The sequence below is a fragment of the Cyanistes caeruleus genome, chromosome 2 (assembly GCF_971803275.1).
Source record: "Cyanistes caeruleus chromosome 2, bCyaCae1.hap1.1, whole genome shotgun sequence".
Lineage (NCBI taxonomy): Eukaryota > Metazoa > Chordata > Aves > Passeriformes > Paridae > Cyanistes > Cyanistes caeruleus.
In genome coordinates this window covers 82,869,181-82,875,180 of record NC_141702.1, presented here as the reverse complement: position 1 = coordinate 82,875,180, position 6,000 = coordinate 82,869,181, and positions in this window count along the sequence as shown.

Here is a 6,000-nt window from a genome sequence, read left to right as displayed (position 1 = left end):
AGGATACTTTGTGCTGGCTGCCTGAGACTTCCAGAATGTGTCACTCCAATTAAATTACTCCTTATTAATGCAACAAGGGGAGTGTGGATGAAGGAACGTGCCTCTTGCTCCAGTTAAACAACATCCCTTTGCCCCTGCTGGTCAGTGGTGTTGACTGTCTGGGTGCCATCTATCTCTGCAAGCTTTGTCCTCAAGGAAATGTGTGCCATTAGTTATGTTTTTGTCTGCTACACTCAGACTTCATGTCTGCTGGGAAGAAATCCAGGTGTGCCTTTTTTTATTGTGGGAAGGAAACCCCCAAGGGTCATTAATTTGTGACTGGGGAGCTCATTTCTGTTTAGCATCCCTAACAGGGGTACACATCACGACTGCAGTCCCCAAACATTCAAAATCTTAAACCTCATGAAGTAGATGGGTTTGTAGCTGCCGCTCTGGGGCACATTTCACTGAATAGAATTGCTGTCATTGAAAAGTCTTTGATCCCCACTCTGATCCTTTTCCAACAGGCTGCCTGTATAGGGTTTGTTTATTTTCCATCCAGCCTCATGAGAGTTTGTCATCATCACAGTTTTGTGAGGCTCCACAGAGGTTTCTGGGTCAGGTTAAATCACTTTCCTCTCTGCAGTAGCCCAGCAGGATACCCAGGGCCCTCCCTCATATCCCCGTTAGAAATGAAAAGTAGATTCAGCACTGCCCAGATGCTGTTTGACAGTCCTCAGGACATTTTGTCCGATATAACTCCAGAGCAGCAGCAACTGCCCCATGTGCCTGGAAACTGAGCCAAATCCTCCCTTGCTAAATGCTTTGTTCTCACTTAAATTTTTGGCCCATCACACCCAGAAAGGAATAAACTACGGAAACTAATGGCTCAGAGAATTTAGTGTATCTCTAGCTATGGTCCTAGGAGTCACCTCCCTAAAAGCAGAAAATATGTTTCTGTTGCAGTTTGCCTTCCCCATACTGAAGGGTTGGAGTTGACATACCCTGATCTGGAGAAGCATTCCTGCCCCACCAAGCTCTCCCCATGGACCTGGCAGGCAGAAAAATCACTCTTCTAGGGAAGGGGCTAAAACCCACTGCATGCTTAGGGGTCATTGTATAGGCCAGGTCTGTCAGTCTGGCCAAGGTCCTGGGGAATGGCTGCAACCCTACTTTCTGTGTGCCCCATCACCTGGGCAACACAGACTTGGTCATCACTTTTTCATGGTGTCAGAACTGCTCTGTCCAGTGGGATGGCCACCTGTTCCTGCTCAGCACCTGAATATTTCAAACACCTCACTCACCCCCACCTCCCCACCCTGCCACCCTGCTCACCCTTCTCTCCCAGCCCCTGCCTGGGCTCCTCACTTGTTTTCAGCAGTGTGACTCCACCAGGCCTGTTCCCAACTCACTCTGATGCAAAACAAGCCCTAATTCAGTCTGGGAGGCAGCTGGGAGGTTTAATTGTCCCAGAGTAGAGTGTGGAGCCAAGGTTGCATGAGCAATACCTTGCCACTCAGAGCACTGCTAGGAGACAAGGACTGGGCTAGTGGGGGTGCAAGGCTGCAGTGAGGGGCTGAGGTGACACAGAAAGCAACTCAAGCAGAATAAACTGAAAAATGGAAGTTAACCCATTCTCCCTTCTACTAGCCATCAGGCCCAGTGCAGCAATGCTGAAGCCCAGAACCAGCACTGGCAGCATCTGTCTTGCACTCTCTGGCAAGGTGAGCTGAGGGATGATTAGGTAGATTGAGGATTTTGTTTTGTCTTGGGTAGTCTCTGCCAGATGAACTGTACTCAGAGAGTCATGAATAAATGATAGTCCAGCAATGGAGCACTGTCTTCCACAGCTAATCCTTGGGGAGGGAGGAGTATTCTTCATTATAGTGATGTGGCCTGACAGAGGTTATCAGAGCCACCCTCTGAAGTGAGTCTGTCTCATCACTAGCTATAAAGAGAGCCCCGGGTGACAAGATTTCAAGGGCACAGTTTCACCATCTATTTAAGCATGGTTTTATTATCAGTTCTCCAAGACCATCTGCCACTCCCTCCCCATTCATAACCATGTCTGCTATCTCCTTTGGGAGAGCTCTGAGCACACACACGTAAATACATACCAGCCATTCATTTGCCTAGACTCGAGCAGAGAGCATTGCTGCTGCAGCCACCAGTCTGACAGGAATTACACAAGAGGGATATTATTTAGAATAAAGTTTTGTTAAAATATCTAGGGGTTTTGCTCATTCACTTTGTAAGGCCAAGGATTTTTATTGCATCTTTATACCAATCATGTTCTGTTTGTGGGAATGAAAGCCGTGGCTGAGAGTGGAGTGAGTTAGGTGTGATCCCCATTCAAAGAATTAACTAATCCTCTTGTCCAACTTCCTACACATCACACACACACATACACACAGTGAACAACAGAAGGAGGTAGAAACTTCCCTGCTCACTGTGAGACTCTGAGCAACAGTGGCAATCTTCTCAGGAAGGGCGTTAACTGGGCAACTTGCCGACCACCTACCACATGTAGACAAACCTGATCTGCTCTGGGTTGTGTCACCAAATGGCACAATGGCTCCCATATATTACAGGAGTGTACAGTGGAAGTATGAGAGGCATCCAGCACAGACTGCAAGGAGAAAAATTCTGGCTGGAAATAATCCCTTACTGAAAAAGCAAGCAGATGCCCAAAGCAAGCAGATGCCCAGAGCAGCATCCCTGGAGAGATTCAAAGTGACCCTGCAACTTCAGCCAGACTTACCAGGAGAGGGCAGCCAGTGCTTTCTGGGCTGACTACCCCAGAAAATGGGTACCCAAGTAGGACCTGCTTTGCATTGCTCTGTTGGAAAGCTTGGCCTTGCTTCTGGGCATATAATCTTGAAAAGTCATGTTCCTTGTTTCCTTTATTGGGGCAGAAAGTGAAGTGACCCAGTTTGGTGCACTACAGAACCAGATTTGCTGTCAGATATATAGAACCAGTCAGAGCAGAGAGTCTGTTGTCTTTCCTGCAACTTTCATCACTCTTCCAAGGCTTCTGCTTCCCTTGAACACCCAGCTCGCAGGCTGAAGCTGGAGCTCCAGACAGAGGTTTAGATTGTTGCTTGGGGTGCCCAGCAACATCTCTGGCAGGGAGAATGCAGAAGGAGCTTCCTCAAATGGCAATCTAGCACCTTTCTTATATACTCAGCACTTTTGATTCTGGAGATGAGGGAAATGGGCTGCATCCCCAGGGGATGGGGCAGCTCAGTGCTAATGTGAGATGAAAGCTGTGCAGTGGACAGTCTGCATGGGGAGAAGGTAGAACCAACCATGTTGCCTGGTGTGAATTATTGTGATAACTGCTTATCCCAATTTCAGGTAACCCATGTTGCTTACAAATTACAGCTGGTAATTAAAGAACCATTATTTTTTCCCAGACCAGACACAGACTGGGTATAATTTCCCTTTCTTCATCTCTCTCAGCTTCATTTCACCTTTTTTACCCATTTAACAGCTCAAAGAACTGAGAAGATGCTGGTGCCAGGCCAGGCCTTCATTTCAGTGAGTCAGTCAGAGGGCTGTGCTTGGGGATAGGACATTATCAGGGACAATACCCGGAGTCTGAGTAGCCTAGGGATTCCTTCCCATGTCCGCGCTCTGACCTGTTGCTCCTGGCAGCGCAGTGTGGTGGCAGAGCCCTGGTCCCTTGGAGAGTGTGTGCTGACACTGACCTCTAGTGGGAATAGATCCCTTCCTCTTTTGATTTTCCCTGCAGTTCTAACCATTTAAAGTGACACATATTAAAGGGGACTGGAGAGAGCCAAGAATCAGAGCTTCATTTTTAAAACCTTCAAAATTAAATCAGAACATCAAGATTTGCCTCATATTATATTTAATCATTTTTAACCCCTCTACCATTGCCTTTAATACATTACATACAGATATTTATGCATATGTATAGCTCTCTGTTTAAAGCCTCTGAAAAAAATGGAAGTCAAAAACTTGCACGGCCAGGCAGAAAAGTTCTATTTTAGGAAGACAGCATGAGAGGGAGCCCAAGCCTTGAAGAATAATTAACAGAAGACAAATAATGGGGCAAAGTGGCCAAATTCCTCTTTCAGACTTTCCATAAAATTGTCCGAAAGGTTAATAGAAGCACACCAAGTCAGAAGAGAGGTGGCAGGAGATGGTGCCTGAGCTGGGTGTTAGTTGAAAGGTCAGAGCAGAGAGTGGCTGGCCATGGATGCCTGGAGGGCATCATAGCTGATGTTAATGGGGTGTGCCTGGTCTCTCCACTCAGCTGCAACATACCATGCCACATCACTAGCCAGCTCAAAAGAGTTCAAGACTCACCTCAACGAAGCTACAAGGTCACAAAGTCCAGCTAAAGTCACATCAGCAGCAGAGGAAGGCTACTTCCAGGGGCTACTTGATAGCCAGAGGTGTAGAGAGCTTGCAGTGGACTGGACTGTAGAGCCTCTTTGCTAGAGCTGGTCCAGGGCTTACTGCTCCAGGTTCTGTGCTTTGGCTGAACTGTTCCTGGACATGTGCTAGTCCTGGAATCAGGATCCAACTGATCCTATTCACCTATTTACCTTCACCTATTTCCCAACTGTAACAGCAGATCGCAGTATAATCAAGGTGTGACTGATAGTTTATGCAAAGATCAGCTGCAACTAGTTTGCCGCGGCAGTGTCGATGACAGGGGTGCCGCGACTACCCTGAAGAAGCTGTCTTGAAAAGGACTGCCCAGGGGCACAGGCACATCCTCTGCCCGGCGAGTGACTTCAGCTCAGCGGCAGCGTGCAGGTAACACAGAGAGAGAGACTGGAGCCCTGTATGGAATTCCACTGAGAAACAGCCTTTATTATAGCAGGGCCCTCAGTGAAGGGAGCCAGTGACAGCAGCTTCCTGAACAAAGGAAAAACTGGGATATTTATAGGGAGAGGGGTGGGGGAAACTTGGATACATGTATCGGGGTGGATTGATAGGGAGGGAAACCAATGGGGTGTAAAGAATTAACACGTTCAACTCAAAGGCCTCTGGGAGTGACACTTGTTCTCTGCATGACATAAAAGTGTCTCGCCTAGGGAGTTCACCAGGGGAGAGTGACAAACTCTGAACTGACAGGTTGCCCGACCTCCACGCTAGTTCACAAAAAAAATTCAATCGTTGTTATGAGCACGCAAGTTTGTGTTGATTTGACCATTTTTTCCATAAGAAGGTGTACAAAGAACCATTCCACGATTGGAGCTGCATCTAGTATGGTACTAGAGAAAATGGCAAAAGCGTTTAGGAAGGCAATTGATGGATAACCTAGTAGTAGTTGGGTATGGACAGCTGAAAGAATAGAAATTCTGTGTAGGAAGCAGGAACAGCTACAGGTGAAGCTGGGATGCAGCCGCCAGCAGGGTGTGAGAGGGACTGACATAGATATGTGGCCCAGATCCCCACACTTCACTGGACAGAGTTGACAGACATGGGAGAAGCTGCTTTCCCTTAATAATTGTAATCTTGCAGTGACACAGTGCCAGAGATGCAACTGGAGAGACTGAACCAGATCCTGAGCATGGGAGGAAAACTTGTGACTGGAAGTCATTGATGCCAAAAGAGACTTTTCTGTCTTCCGGCCGCTGCCCTCACACCCCAAAACCTTTCTTCCTACAAACCCAAAGCAACAGCTGCAGTGTGGGATAGGGAAATATTTGTCACTCTGCATGTGGTTCCTGTGAGTCCATCACCACTATCCATCACCAAGCTCTTCCCAAGTAAGCTATCTTGCAGGAGAATGTTCCCCTCCTGCTCAGATGAACTGGAAGAATGGGCATCCTGCAAACAGAAAGTCATCTCAAGCAACAAAAGCAAGAAGTGAAACTCATTTTAAATTGTCAGCTGTGTTCAGAGCTATCTAGTTTGTCTTTTGAAGAAAGCCCACTGCTTGGGACACTGGAAAGTAATTACATGATGTCTATGCAGATCCGTAAGTGTTTTGGCATTGGGAGGAGAGCACTGAAATACAGTCTTGTCAATCATTCACAGGCA